Source organism: Nicotiana tomentosiformis, chromosome 3 (genome assembly GCF_000390325.3).
Source record: "Nicotiana tomentosiformis chromosome 3, ASM39032v3, whole genome shotgun sequence".
In the NCBI taxonomy this organism is placed as follows: Eukaryota; Viridiplantae; Streptophyta; class Magnoliopsida; order Solanales; family Solanaceae; genus Nicotiana; species Nicotiana tomentosiformis.
The window spans coordinates 123084245-123101352 of NC_090814.1; the positions used below are offsets into that span (position 1 = coordinate 123084245).

The 17108-nt window shown below is 40.8% G+C and overlaps 1 non-coding gene across 1 annotated transcript; it reads left to right on the top strand.

Annotated features, from left to right (window-relative positions):
• Positions 1 to 512: 512 nt before the first annotated feature.
• Positions 513 to 616, top strand: LOC117280203 (small nucleolar RNA R71). Its single transcript, XR_004510689.1, has one exon. It is a non-coding gene; the product is annotated as a small nucleolar RNA R71 (small nucleolar RNA).
• Positions 617 to 17108: the final 16492 nt, after the last annotated feature.

Genomic DNA, 17108 nt, shown 5'->3' on the forward strand with positions numbered 1-17108 from the left:
ATTGCTGCCTCTGCTGATTTTAAAAACTTGTAGCTTCTTGTTCTTGGAATCTAGGGTTGTTTTGTTGCCATGCATTTGCAGTACCCCCAGGTGAACTCCATGAGAAGCCGGGGTGCCTCTGACCCATTGCATAATAGTTTCCTACAACATTCACTTCCTCCGTTGAGGCTTGACACTCATGGGTGGGGTGTACTCTTCCATATATATCACAAGATGCATGGTGTACATTTTGCATCGAAGCTACAGTTAGCTTTCGTATTTATTTAGCCATAACATCAAGTTGTACTTGCGCAGATGTAGTAGCATCAACTTGGTGAACACCAGTTGATTTTCTTCGTTCCATACTCTCAGAGGGTGACTGATTAGCATCTTCGAATAATTCATCAATAATTGTAACTATCTCCTATGGAGTCTTCTTCATAAAAGGGCCTCCAACTGCATTGCTCAAAGTTATACGCGAGGCCAGTGTCAATCCATCCTAAAAATCCTAGAGTTGTATCCAGAGTTCAATTCCGTTATGTTGACACCTTCTAACTATCTCATTAAACCTCTCCCGTGCTTCAAAAACAGTTTCATTTTCTTTCTGACAGAAGTTATAGATTTCTCTTCTAAACTTGCCCGCCTTGGCTGAGGAGAAATATTTATCAAGAAATTTTCTGGTCATTTCCTCCCATGTTCTAATTGATCAATTTGGCAAGCTTTGAAGCCACTGCTTCGCATCATCTTTAGGTGAAAAGGGGAATGCCCTTAAATACACTGCATCTTGTGACATCCCATTATATTGAAAAGTGTTCATAATCTCCTCGAAGTCCATTAGAAAATGGGATATTCGTTCATCTTCCCTCTGAAAACGCAGCTGCTTTGAATGGTTTTAAGTAAACCTTTCTTCAACTCAAAATTATTGGTTGCAATTGGAGGTGGTCTAACTTTTGAAAATCTTTGATTCTAGACTGGTCTGGCATAGTCACCCAATGCTATACCAGGACTTGGTAGCGCATTCTCGAACTGGTCTTCTATCAAGGGTCGATTTAGATTGAATCTTCGACCCTTATTGTCTTCGACAATTTCCTCAGTAGCTCTATGGGCTTCCTCAATAGCTATCCTTGCAGCTGCCTCTACCTCATTATTATCGTTATTAGCCATGTGTTGTTGGGTTGAAGGTTTTCCCAACAACCTTACGGTAAACTCTTTCTCATTCCTCATTTGCCGCAGGTGATTTTCCAATTCCGGTTTGTAGGGTAATACTTTTCTACAAGAAAATCGTGTCATACATCACAGACTTAACATGTTGCCTGCACATGGAGGAGATACTCGTGAAGAACAAAAATAAAAGTAAAAATAAAAATAAATTCCTGAATTAGTACTACAAACTATTTTAAACAGTATTAATTGTCAATCCCCGACAAAGACGCCAAAATTTGACGAGCACAAAACACACACTTTAATTGTGCTTGCTAGTCAAAGATAGTATAGTATAATTATTGTATCCACAAGGATTGAATTTAAACAGTATTATCGTAGTTTGTAGCTCAATTGCTATCCAGAAGGATCAACAGTTGAGATTTATACAATTAAGAATTGAAATTAGCTAAGAATCTAAACTATTGACTAATGAGAATCACAACAAAGGCAAGCAAGGAAGTTATCAATGGAAAAAAATAGGGTTTGGCGAAATAAGTGCAAGATAATTGTTTGGGATTTAATAGATAATTCACTTCTAATGTTCAAGTGAGTCTCTCGAATTCACTTAATTATCAGTATAATTGTTTAGTAGAAACTCCTCTCTCAATTAAGTCTCAACCTCACAATATGAACCAATTTAATCTCGGTGAAGATATGCAAGAATTCGTAATAGATTGGTCTTTTGGAGAACCTCTTTCGATTATCCTCCTAACTAGGTTTAATCAATGATTCAACTAGCCTCTTTCGATTACTTGGAAGAATCTATGAACTCAACTAAAAATATAGTGAAAATATATCACAAGTTATGCCTCTTTCGATTACAAGAACAAGTGAATATAGATGCAACAATTAAATCTTCCAAAAACGATTCAAATACATAAAATAGAGTTATAATCCACAAACAACCATCAATATACCAAATTCGTCAAAACCCAAAAGGTTCTACTCCATAAACTTGAAGAAGTTCTTCACAAATGAAACAAAAGTAGAGGAAAATATAAATACAATACAAACCCGGATTGAGTGAGGAAGGAATGATGAAATCCTTGTGCTTGTATTCTTCAAACTCCTCCTTAGCCTCCCTAGGTCGAAATCTGTCCAAAAGTGTGTCAAAAATGGTATTTTGGGGTACTTAATCCGCCCCCAAAATAAATCTCGGATGAAGCTACCCTTTTCTTAGCGAAATAGGACTTTTCCTGGACAGTATATGCGCGATCGCGCACCTGGTCGCGCATTTTGCACATTGTTCTGTCCCAAGTGCGCGCCCAGGTGCGCGATAGCACACTTTGTCGCGCAACTTGGGTGGTAAGTTGGGAATTTGGGAAAAGTAAAATATGAAAGTTATAGCCTTTTTAAATAGATTTCCTACGATATATTGTGGAGCCCAAACTGATTTATGAGCGAAAAGTTATGTGAATTTTACTGAACAATGCGCAGTATGCCTACTCGGTTCTTAATTTCGTTCTTAAAGTGCATTATCATCCGTTGATCCCCGAACATGATCCCAACTTAACCCTTGGGCTTTTACTCAGACTTCAAAGCTCCAAAATAACCATAACATCTATATAGCTCAGAATCACTCTTACATGGAATAAAACACACAATAAGTGCAAAACATACCTAATTAAAGTTGAACATAAGTAAAGTGTACTGAATTAGAATGCAGTAAGTGACTAAAATACGGGATTATAGCCTACCAACAACTCCCAAGTACTATGGATTTATAAATAAGTCACCTGACGATGTGTTTGATATCTAGTCTAGTTTGTTATCTTATGCCGGTTATATTGGTACCTATAATGGGTACTACTACTATATTTTGATCAACTTCTTGATAAATCTCCAAAGAATCATCCTAAAATTTCATGTTTGGAATCAAATTGGTTTTTCGAATCAGATACTAGGGCGTATAAAGAAAATCGATAAACCGTATCAAATCGATAATTCGAGTCAAACCGAAAAACAAAATCCGATTGTGGTTTGTATTGATTTGATTTGGTATTGGGAAAAAAATCCGACGATAATTGATTTGGTTTGGATTTAATTAAAAAAAAGTCAAACCGAAATAAACCAATCCGGTAATACATTTATATAATTTTTAAAATATTTTATACATATAAATATTTATTGTAATGTAATTTATAAATATTTCTTAAACTTTTTTATATTTTTATATTTTAACGTATTATTTCAAGTTTGGACTTAACATTCTTAAATGGTAAATAAATTGTATAGCCCATAAATGTAGTAACTTAAATAAAGTTCAAATCAATACTAATGCTAACAAAAGAAATTCAATTCAACACCAGGAATGATGATAGTGTTGGATATCTATTTTTAGTTTTACATTGGTTTATAATCATAATGCATACCTTAGTTTATCTTTTTCTTTAGTGCATGCTTAGTTATGTAATTAATAGTACTTATTAGCTATACTTATTTTAGCATGACCTATATAGTATTTTTTTATTATGTTAATTTTCATTATGGTTTATCAATTAGTAATATTCTCTTTATGAAATTTTATTATCTTTGTTATTAAATATTTTAGTATAATGTTATGACTTATTTCATATTATTGTGCTATTTTCTTGGAAAATACATTATACAATTGTATCTTACTAGGACTAAAGATATATTTTAAACACAAGTTACATATTTTGTGCTATAAAGACTTTACCGGAAAAAAAATTGAAATTTCAAAAAAAATCAAAAAACCCGACTTTGTTGGTTTGATTTAGTATTTAAAAATTTCGAACCAACCCGACATATATACACGGTACTCCCCTTATACAGCTAAGACTATATTAATTCTAAAATTTGAAAAAATAATTCTTCCATGCTGAATCTTTTTCCTTTTCCCCCTTCAAGTCAAAACATTCTTCACTGTGCATGACTCCTTGTTAGATTGTGGGTGAGGAAGAAGATTGAGAAATGAGGAAGAGGAGAAATAGAAATTGTATTCTTCTAAGAACAATGTTATCGTTCAATACAAGGTTATATAGTGCTCACTAACTAAATGACAGCTCATACACAACTGTCCACTAACCACTTTAACTAACCCTCTTAACAAACTCTAAACACCCTATACTTTTATGATGTACACTTTGGTACCCCTATATCCCAAGATGTTACGCCCCATGTTTTCATATGTAAAAGTACATCATAAGTCAACTGATATAGGATGAGATCCTCTTTGAAAGTATATGAAGTTATTTAATGTTGTTACACCCCGTACTTCAGACGTCACTGTCATTATAGGATTATCTAATGCAAGCTCAAAAAGGACGAAATCCTTCTACAAGGATAAGAAAGGTTTACCGAAGTCTTAAGTAAGTTAAGATGAATAAGATACTTGTTAATCATGATTTAAATGAGTTTAAAGTCATTATATGACTATATATAATGTTTGGATATAAAATATAAAATTTGAAAAAAATCGGATTTAAGTTGCGGAAAAATCGAGCTAAGATTTGCCCTCTAACGAGCCGTTTTGAGAAATTAAATTCGTAAGCTTTATGATGTCATTTTTGGACATATATTGTAGAAAAATGAAGATATTTGAACCTAGTTTCCAACGGTCCAAACCATTTATTCATACGATATCGGGGTAGAGAAATATGGATTTTTAAAATAGGGTCACCAAGTCACGTTGCTGCACTTCGGAGAAACTAGCAGGTTTATAAGCCAGGTTGCGAGGCAATTTTCTCTCAATATACTGAGAGTTACAGGGATATATTTATATTTAATTAAATCTCCATGTATCTAGTTTCTATCTCTACAAATCGTTCGTCAATATGACATCGGTGTAGAGAGATATTTATATTTTCGCAAGACTGCGTAGGAAGCCTCTATGAGACCCACTTGGTCGGGGCCCGACCTTCACTTATTATTATCTCATTTTTGGGATGATATTTGCTCATTTTTCTTCCTTCTTCCAGCCTCACACTCTCCAAACCCTCCCAAACAGTTCCCCAAAGGCTTCAAACAAATTCCAAAGAAATACACCATAATCAAACATCAAAGTTAGCCTAAGTAAAGAAGAGAGTCTCTATGGTGTTGTGATATGATTAAGAGTGCTTGTAAGATAAGGTAAGATTTGGTTCGAGGTTTTCCAAATTATTTAAGGTATTTATAATACCCTATTTTTTTGGATTAATCTTATCTATGTGTTGTTTAAGTTATTTGTATGAGGATTACAAGATAACACTTGAAAGGGGAAGAGATGTTGTTATCTTTTGTTGGGTTGTATTAAGGCTATATATATGTTGTTATGGCTTGAAAAATGGTGAAAATAACTTTATTATGATATTGTTTCTTTTTTTATGCATGTATATTTGTTGATCAAGTGAATTGATGAAATAAACATATAAAACTTGAGATTGCAAGTGAAGATTAGCTTAAGTCACTTCTATGGTATTGTATTGACATTGAGGGATGCTATAAGCTAAATGTAACTTGGATTTACACTTGAAGATACTGTAGGAGGTATGTATATAGTGTTCTTGTATGTGCTTAAGGTTATCTTGACATTGATTAAGTTAAATGGATGGACTAGACATGAACTAGTGAATAAAGTTGCTAATTGAGGATAATTGGAGTTGTGGATTGTTTTCTTTATTATAAATATATGGTATAAGGATGGAATCGTTGATAAATGACTTCATTATCATGTTAATGATGATATTAAGTTAAATTAAAAAGTCTATAAGGGGTGATATGGGGTATACGGATTCCAATTGGAGCTTGTCGCTCGTCGTGAAGTAGCTGTGACTTCTTCTTCTTCTTCTTGTTGTTGTTGTTATATGATCTCTTGTTATTGATAATTATGTATTTCTAGATTGATCTGGTCATTGTTGTTAGTATATGATATTGGAGGAGGCTCTTGTTACATGGTAGATGTTGCCCAAATTTACGTAACCAAGTTACTAGTTTAAGTTGTGGACTTAGCCTTTACTCAATACTGATTTTGAATCTCCTTATACTATGGTAGATTGAGTTGAGTTGTTTGAAGAATTGATTTAAAGGTATTAAGGACTCATTGGAGTTAAGGTATGTTAAGTCTATCCATTCTTTTCTTTTGGCATGATTCATACGATGCAAACAAAACGAGTAAACACGCAACTTTCATAAATGCCTCTATTCATAGAATCACTAGGAGTGCTTATGTTATTGATTCCCCATGTGTCTTATTATTATATCTTCTGTTCATGGGTCTCAAAAAAATACGTAAGTTGATAAAGTTAATCCGAGAGATCTTATTGGCTTGCTTCATTATGCATTGCATTCATTTATACATGTACATTGACCCATGCCAAGATGGCATTATATACGCGTATATTATATGTGTATGGGATATGGGGAAAGGTTATGGCGTTATATACGCACCAACACCTGATGAGCTAGTATACGTTGATGATTTCGCCCACAGTGGCTGAGGATATGATGGGATGCCCTCAGAGTCTTGATGATGTTATGTACGCATACACCTATGCATGATATGACATTTATACGCACATGCATGACATTATAAATTTTTCATGATTCACAGAGCTATTCAGAATTACAGTTTGAGTTTTTTACTCCATGTTTCTTTCATGTCTTTTATATATGTCATGACCCAAAACCTAACCCGTTGTGATGGCGCCTATCGTGATACTAGAAAAGCCGACCTTTTCAAAACACTTTCAAAATTTAATAGAAATTAATTAAGACATTTAAAAATCGGAGTTTTTCATAAAAACGGGGGTAAAACCCAAATAAAACATAAGTGCAGAAAAATAGCCCGACATCGGGGTGTCACTTAGTCATGAGCATCTGACAACCAATCTAGAAACAGAGTCTTCTATAGTCTGTGCCAAATTCCAATACAAGAGGGAAAAGATAATACGAAATGAGAAAAGAAGGACTACGGATGCGGGTAGCTACCTCGTAAGTCTCCGATAATCAGCTCGCGCACGAACTCAGCGACCTACAGAACTGTACACACTTGGATCTGCACATGAAGTGCAGGGTATAGCATGAGTACAACCAACTCAGCAAGTAACGGAATTAAATAAGGAACTGAGAAGCAGTGACGAGCTATAAAAATACAGTTCATTTCAAAAGTTTTCAGTAAAGAGTGAACATACTTTCAAATCCGGTGGTGTAAGTCAAATCAGTTCGAGCTCAAGTAAAACAGATATGAATCTTCCAGAAATTTTACAACAACAACAGATAATAACTAAGTGCAACAAGCACTATATGTGTGGATCCGGAGGGGCTCCTTCAGCCCAAGCGCTATATTGTTGCGACGCGCAACCCGATCCAATATTGTTGCGGCGTGCAACCCGATCCTTATATATATAGTCCGAAGGCTTGTTGCGGCGGGCAACCCGATCCATATACCTCACAGCTCGCAGCTCGACACTTAGGCCCTATCTCAGTCACTAACCTCTCTAGCCCCTCGGACTCACAAAATATCATAATAACCAGCCCAAGCAGAGAATACAACAAGTATCAACAAGAAATGAGAGGAAATAGAGATATGTGTCACAAGTAAGACCGTGACTGAGTAAAAGACAACAATTAGCAGTCAATTCAACAAGTATACGACCGCTGCGGGTCCCAACAGTGATCTCATATGGCTTAAGCACAGTTTCTACATGAAAGGCAGTCAATTGCTCAAAGATAAGGAAAACAAGTAATAATAATGGCTATTCGACTTTACAGTTTAACGTGAAGAACCAAGTCACTATCCTTCACGGTGCACGCTCGCACGCCCGTCACCTAGAATGTGCTTCATCTCCAAATATTCACACCATACCAATTCTCGGGGTTTCATACCTCAAATCCAGATTTAAGATTGTTACTTACCTCAACCGCACAGAAATTCTACTCTGAAATGCCTTTACCTATCGAATCATCCTCCAAATGCCCTGAATCTAGCCACAAACAGTACAAGATAATCAATATTGGTTAAAAGGATTAATTCCACAAGAAAACTACTAAAATATAGCCCAAAATCCGAAATTTGCTCAACCTCCCCTCCTCCAGGACCACGTCTTAAAAACCAAAGAAATTCAAAAAAACCTGAAAGCCCATTTACTCACGAGTGTAACCATACCAAATTTATCAAAATCTGACCTCAATTACCCCTCCAAAACCCCAAAATTCACTCTCCAATTCCCAACCCTTAATCTCCCAAATCTTACCTTAAACACTCAACAACTAGGTGAAAAAATCAGCGGGGAAACACCATTATTGAAGATAAATAGGCACAAGGAACTTACCTCAGTGATTACTCCGAAATCTCTCTCAAACTCCCCAAAATCCGAGCTCAAAAATGATGCAAATGGTGAAAAATCTCGAAGTGTTCTATTTATAAGTTCTGCCCAGATTTCTCGCACCTGCGACTCCATTTTCGCATCTGCGAAAAAATATTGAAACTCTGCCTCCGCTCATGCGATCAAGTGACCGCATCTTCGCCTTTCGCGGGTGCGGGAACTACATCGCACCTGAGGTCCAAACTCGCACTTGCGCCCCTAAATCCTCTTCTGCGACCATCGCACCTACGTCCTCTGCCCAAGTCCTCCTTAGCCGCATCTGCAGCTCCTCCTTCGCTTCTGCGGGCTCGCACCTGTGGTTCCCACTCTGCCGGTGCGGTTACACTAGTAGCAGCAGCTTCAGCTGCAAATTCATCAACTCCCATCAAGCCGTTAATCACCCGAAATCACCCCGAGGTCTCCGGGACCTCAACCGATCATACCAACAAGTCATGTAACCCCATGCGAACTTAGTCGAACCTTCGAGTTACTCAAGACAACATCAAAACACCAATTACACACGGATTCAAGCCTAAAGAGCTTCTAAACTTTCAAATTCCACAAATGACGCCGAAACCTACCAAACCACATCAGATTGACCTCAAATTTTACACACAAGTCAAAAATGACACCACGAACCTATTCGAACTTTCGGTAATTCAATCCGACCCCAATATCAAAATTTCCATTGCCGGTCAAAATTGCCAAAATTTTAACTTTCGCCAATTCAAGCCTAATTCTACTACGGACCTCCAAATCACATTCCAGACGTGCTCCTAAGTCCAAAATCACCTAACGGAGCTAACAGAACCATGAAAATTCAAATCCGAGATCGTTTTCCCGCAAGTTGCCATCTGGTCAACTTTTTAACTTAAGCTTCCAATTAAGAGACTAAGTGTCTCAATTCACTCCAAAATCACTCCAGACCCGAACCAACAATCCCGATAAGACATAATACAGCTGTAAAGCACAAAAGAAGTAGAATTAGGGGAAACGGGGTTATAACTCTCGAAACGACCGGCTGGGTCGTTACATCCTCCCCCTCTTAAACAAACATTCGTCCTCGAACTGGTCTAGAAATATACCCGGAGTCTCAAATGGGTGTGGATATCTGCTCCACCTCTCCCGCTCGGTCTCCCAAGTGTCCTCCTCCATAGGTTGACCTCTCCACTGCATCTTCACTGAAGCTATATTCTTTGACCTCAACTTCTAAACCTGCCGCTCCAAAATGGCCATCGGCTCTACATCATAAGTCATATCACCATCCAACTGAACCGTGTTGCAATCCAAAACCTGGGATGGATCACCGATATACTTCCGGAGCATAGAAATATGAAATAATGGATGCACACTCGACAAGCTAGGTGGCAAGGAAAGTTTGTAAGCCACCTCCCTGATCCTCTTAAATACCTCAAAAGGCCCAATGAACCTAGGGCTCAACTTTCCTATCTTCCCAAACCTCATAACACCCTTCATGGGTGATACCTTCAGCAGAACCTTCTCCCCGACCATGAAAGAAACATCACGGACCTTCCTGTTAGCATAGCTCTTCTGCCTAGACTGCGTTGTGCGAAGCCACTCCCAAATCAATTTCACCTTGTCTAATGCATCCTGGACCAAGTCTGTACCCAAGAGCCTAGCCTAACCCGGCTCAAACCAACCCACCGTAGATCTACACCGCCTCTCATATAAAGCCTTTACAGAGCCATCTGAATGCTCGACTGATAACTGTTGTTATATGAAAACTCCGCGAGCGACAGAAATTGGTCCCATGAACCCCCCCCCCCCAAATTAATGACATAAGTGCGTAACATATCCTCCATTATCTGGATAGTGCGCTCGGACTATCTGTCCGTCTGAGGTTGAAAGGATGTGCTCAACTCAACCTGAGTACCCAACTCTCACTGCACGACCCTCCAAAATTGCGATATAAACTATGTGCCTCTATCTGAAATGATGGAAACTTGGACACCATGAAGGTGAACAATCTCTCGGATGTAAATCTCAGCCAACCGCTCTGAAGAATAAGTAGTACCAACTGGAATGAAGTACACGAACTTGGTCAGATGATCTACAATCGCCCAAATAACATCAAACTTCCTCGAAGTCCGTGGGAGCCTAACTACGAAATCCATGGTGATCCGCTCCCACTTCCACTCTTGGACCTCTAACCTCTGAAGCAAGCCACACGGTATCTGATGCTCATACTTAACCTGCTGACAGTTGAGACACCGAGCCACAAACCCAACTATATCCTTCTTCATCCTCCTACACCAATAGTGCTGTCTCAAATCCTGGTACATCTTCACGACACACGGATGCATGGAATACCACGAGCTGTGGGCCTTCTCAAGAATTAACTCTTAAAGCCCATCCATATTGGGCACACATAGTCAGTCTTGCATCCTTAACATGCCATCATCACCAATAGTCACATCTCTAGCATCACCTCGCCAAAACCTGTCTTGGAAGACGAGCAGATGGGGGTCATCTTATTGACGCTCCCTGATACGATCATAAAGAGAAGACATAGAGACCACACAAGACAATACCCAACTCAGCTCCAAAATATCCAATCTAACAAGCTGGCTAGCTAAGGCCTGAACATCCAATGCCAAGGGTCTCTCTGCTGGAAGATATGCTAAACTCCCCAAACTCTACGCCCGCCGACTCAAGGCATCGGCCACTACATTGGCCTTCCCGGGATGGTACAGAATGGTGATATCATAGTCCTTGAGAAGATCCAACCACCTCCGTTGATGCAAGTTAAGATCCTTCTGCTTGAACAGATACTGCAAACTCTGGTGATCAGTGTAGATCTCACAATGAACCCCGTACAGATAGTGCTGCCAAATCTTCAAGGCGTGAACAATATCTGCTAACTCAAGATCATGGATATGATAGTTCTTCTCATGGGTCTTCAACTGGCGCGAAGCATAAGCAATCACTCTACCCTCCTGCATCAGAACACACCCAATACCTATCCGTGAGGCATCACAATACACTGTGTAAGAACCAGAATCTTATGGTAGAACTAGAACTGAAGCCATGGTCAAAGCAGTCTTGAGTTTCTGAAAGCTCTCCTCGCACTCATCTGACCACCTGAATGGAGCACCCTTCTGGGTCAATTATCAAGGGCAATGCAATAGATGAAAAACCCTCCACAAAACAATGGTAATAGCCCGCCAAACTAAGAAAGCTCCTAATCTCCGTGGCTGAGGATGATTTGGGCCAACTTAGCACCGCCTCTATCTTTTTCGGATCCACCTGAATACCCTCGCTGGACACCACGTGACCCAAGAACGCCACTGAACCGAGCCAAAACTCACACTTGGAGAACTTTGTATAAAGCTTCTCCTCCCTCAATCTCCGTAACACAATCCTCAGATGCTGGGTATGCTCCTCCTGGCTACGAAAGTACACCAGGATATCATCAATGAATACAATAATGAATGAGTCCAAATAAATCTTAAACACACTGTTCATCAAATGCATGAACGTTGCTGGGGCATTAGTCAGCCCAAAAGACATCACAAGGAACTCATAATGGCTATATCGGGTCCTGAAAGTTGTTTTAAGAATATCCGAATCACGAATCTTCAACTAGTGATACCCTAACCTCAAATCAATCTTGAAGAATACCCTCGCCCCTGAAGTTGGTCAAATAGATCACCAATACGTGGCAAAGGATACTTGTTCTTGATTGTGAGATTGTTCAACTGCCCGTAATCAATACACATCCTCATAGAACCATATTTCTTCTTTACAAATAGAACCGGTGCACCCCAAAGTGACACGCTGGGCTGAATAAACCCCTTATCAAGGAGTTCCTGAAGTTGTACCTTCAACTCCTTCAACTCTGTCGGTGCCATACATATGGTGGAATAGAAATGGGCTAAGTGCCCGGCACCAAATCAATACCTAAGTCAATATCCCTGTCAGGCAGCATGCCCGACAGGTCTGCAGGAAACACATCCGGAAAATCACGCACCACCGGAACAGAATCAATGGCAGGAGTCTCTGCACTAACATCCCTCACAAAAGCCAGATAGGACAGATAACCCTTCTCAACCATCCACTGAGCCTTCAAGTATGGAATCACTATACTGGGAACATAGTCTATAGAACTGCTCCACTCAACATTCGGCAAACCCAGCATTGCTAACATCACAGTCTTAGCCTGACAATCTAGAATAACATGACATGGAGACAACCAATCTATACCCAATATCACATCAAAAGCGACCATACTGAGTAGTAAAAGATCCACTCTGGTCTCCAGAGCCCCAATAGTCACTACACATGACTGATATACGTGGTCCACAATAATAGTATCACCCATAAGAGTAGATACATAAATAAATGAAACTAAAGACTCACGGGGCATATCTAGAAAATGAGCGAAATACGAGGAAACATATGAATAAGTGGAACCAGGGTCAAATAATACAGAGGCATCTCTGTGGAAAATTAAGACAATACTTGTAATCACAGCATCTGAAGCGATGGGATCTGGTCTGGAAGGGAGGGCATAGAAACAGGCCTGGCCAACCCCTGATCTGCCTCCCCCTCTCGGGCGACCCCTAGCTGACTAGGCTCCACCCTAGGCTGGCTGAGCGGGTGGTGGAGTGGCTGGTGCTGATGACATAGACTGGCTCCTCTGCGGAGTTGGACCTACCACTATACATGGGCACTTTCTCCTCGTGAGACCAAACTCCCCACACTCATAACAACTCCCCGGTGCTGGTGCAGGGGACTGAAGGGAGCCCCGAGCACCGGGATAACTGGCAAAAGGACCTGGCATAAACGAACCCTAACCCGATGGAGCACGGGATGAACTCTACGCTAGGAGAGCACCGAGAGATGAAAGACCTTGTTAATAACTGTGAGAACCATGGCCAGATGATGCACCACGGTAAACTGGACAAGCCATCTGAGCATGTATGAAAGGACGTCCTCTACCGTGCTGGAACTGACCCCTAGAAGGAGCACCGCTAAATCCTTCCTATCTATGAGGCCTCTTGGCCTCCCTCTCAACCCTCTCCTGACTGCGAACCATCTCAATCTGACAAGCAATGTCGACAACCTCATCAAAAAGTAGCACCAGATACTCTCTCTCTGGTCATAAGCAATCGCAGCTGATAAGTGAGGCAATCTATAAACCTCCTGATCCTCTCCCTGTCTATGGGAACCAACCAGATAGCATGACGGGCCAACTCCGAGAATCACATCTCATACTGTGTCACGGACATATCACCGTGACGAAGCTGCTCAAACTGTCTACGCAGCTCCTCTCTGTGGGACTGAGGCATGAACTTCTACAGAAAGATAATGGAGAACTGCTACCAGGGAAGGGGCGCTGCACCGACCAGCCTACGCCTCTCACAAATCTCCCACCAACTAAATGCAGCCCTAGAGAACTGAAAGGTAGTGAACGAGACCTCACTGGTCTCCAGAATACCTGTTGTACGTAGTAACCTCTTACACCTATCCAAGAAACCCTGTGCATCCTCTCCCTCTGCACCACTGGAAGATGGAGGCTAGAGTCTCCCAAACCTCTCCAATCTACGCTGCTCATCCTTAGGCATAACAGGAACCACAGAGTCCTGAGCAACTGTAACTGGCCGGGCTGGTGGTGCCCTTGATGTCTAGAATCCCTGTACTACCTGCTCTGGTGTGCGGGCAGCGGGAGTCTGAGCACCTTCCCCGACCTGAGAAGTGGCTGCTGCGGCCAGAACAGAGACTGCCTGAGCAAGACTGGTACACGCGGTCAGAATCTGAGCAAAGGCCTCCTGAAGGCCTTTGATCACAATAGGCACAGGTGGTGCCTGAGCTGGTGCATCAACAACTGGAATCTGGTCCTGATCTGGGGCAACTGGTAGATCTACAGGTACTTTCCCAGCTATTTTGTGGTTTGCACCTCTGCCCCTACCGCGGCCTCTATCGCGACCTCGACCTCTCGCGGCCCTGGCTGATGGTACTGGTGGTTGTCCATCTTGCCTGGTAGTATGAGTCCTCAACATCTGTGAGAGAATGAAACAACAAATGTTTATTTACTAGAATCAACAGATTCGCACGACAAGAATTCAAGAATGTGGAGTTTCCTAAGGGTTCTGCAGCCTCTCGAAGATAAGTACAGACGTCTCTATACCTATACGCAAGACTCTACTAAACCTGCTCATGACTCGTGAGGCCTATGTAACCTAGGCTCTCATACCAACTTGTCACGACCCAAAATCTAACCCGTCGTGATGGCGCCTATCATGATACTAGGCAAGCCGACCTTTCCAAAAGACTTTCAAAATTTAATAGAAATTAATTAAGACATTTAAAATAATCAGAGTTTTTCATAAAAACGAGGGTAAAACCCAAATAAAACATAAGTGCAGAAAAATAGCCCGACACCGGGGTGTCACTAAGTCATGAGCATCTGACAACCAATCTATAAACAAAGTCTACTACAGTCTGTGCCAAATGCCAATACAAGAGGGAAAAGATAATACGAAAGGAGAAAATAAGGACTGCGAACGCCGACAACTACCTCGTAAGTCTCCGATAATCAGCTCGAGCACGAACTCAATGACCGCCAAAACCATACACACCTGGATCTGCACATGATGCGCAGGGTGTAGCATGAGTACAACTAACTCAGCAAGTAACAGAATTAAATAAGGAACTGAGAAGCAGTGACAAGCTATAAAAATACAGTTCATTTCAAAAGCTTTCAGTAAAGAGTGAACATGCTTTCAAATCCGGTGGTGTAAGTCAAATCCGTTCGAGCTCAAGTAAAACAGATATGAATCTTTCAGAAATTTCACAACAACAACAGATAACAACTAAGTGCAACAATACATAAAAGCAAGTACACCCTCTCAAGGAAACAATTACTCAACTCATCTCAACAGCTCATACTCCCGGCTCTCAGACCTCAATACACATTCACAATAGGTATCTGCGCTCACTGGGGGTGTACAGACTCCGGAGGAGCTCCTTCAGCCCAAGCGGTATATTGCTAGGAAAGCAGTCCGATCCAATATTGTTGCAACGTGCAACCCGATCCAATATTGTTGCAGCATGCAACCCAATCTATATATATATATATATATATATATATATATATATATATATATATATATATATATAGCCCGAAGGCTTGTTGCGGCGGGCAACCCGAACCATATACCTCACAGCTCACAGCTCAGCACTCAGGCCCTATCTAAGTCACTAACCTCTCTAGCCCCTCGGGCTCATAGAATATCATAATAACCAGCCCAAGCAGAGAATACAACAAGTATCAACAAGAAATGAGAGGAAATAGAGATATAACACACAAGTAAGACTGTGACTGAGTACAAGACAACAATTAGCAGTCAATTCAATAAGTATACGACCGTTGCCGGTCCCAACAGTGATCTCAAATGGACTAAGCATGGTTTCTACATGAAAGGCAGTCAATTGCTCAAAGACAAGGAAAACAAGTAATAACACTGGCTATTCGACTTTACAGTCTCACGAGACAGACCAAGTCACAATCCCTCACGGTGCACGCTCGTATGCCCGTCACCTAGCATGTGCGTCACATCCAAATATTCACATCATACCAATTCTCGAGGTTTCATACCCTCAAAACTAGATTTAAGACTGTTACTTACCTCAATAGCGCAGAAATCCTACTCCGAAATACCTTTGCCTCTCGATTCGGTCTCCAAATGCCCTGAATCTAGCCACAAACAGTACGAGATAATCAATATTGGTTAAAAGGATCAATTCCACAAGAAAACTACTAAAATATAGCCCAAAATCCGAAATCAGCTCAACCCAGACCGTAGGCCCACGTCTCGAAACCCAACGAAAGTCACAAAACCCGAAAGCCCATTCACTCACGATTCTAACCATACCAAATTTATCAAAATCCGACCTCAATTGCCCCCTTAAAACCCCAAAAATCACTCTCTAATTCCCAAGCCCTAATCTCCCAAATTTCACCTCAAACACTCACCAACTAGGTACAAAATCAGTGGGGAAACACCATTATTGAAGATAAATAGACACAAGGAACTTACCTCAGTGATTACTCCGAAATATCTCTCAAAATCCCCAAATTCCGAGCTCAAAAATGATGAATATGGTGAAAACTCTCGAACTGTTCTATTTATAGGTTCTGCCCAGACTTCTCGCACCTGCGGCTCCATTTCCGCATTTGCAGGCAAAGCTCCGCTTCTGCGGAAAAATCCTTAAACACTGCCTCCACTCCTACAATCAAGTGACCGCATCTGTGCTCTTCGCGGGTGCGGGAACTATATCGCACCTGCGGTCCAAACTCGCACATGCACCCCTAAAGCTGCTTTTGCGACCATCGCAGGTGCGGGAATGCCATCGCACCTGCGTCCTCTGCCCAAGTCCTCCTTAGCCACATTTGTGGCTCTTCCTTCACTTCTGCGGGCTCAAACATGCAGTTGCCACTCCGCAGGTGCAGTTACACCAGTAGCAGCAGCTTCGACTGCAAATTCCTCAACTCCCATCAAGCCGTTAACCACCTGAAATCACCGCGAGGCCTCCGTGACCTCAACCGATCATACCAACAAGTCATGTAACCCCATGCAAACTTAGTAGAACCTTTGA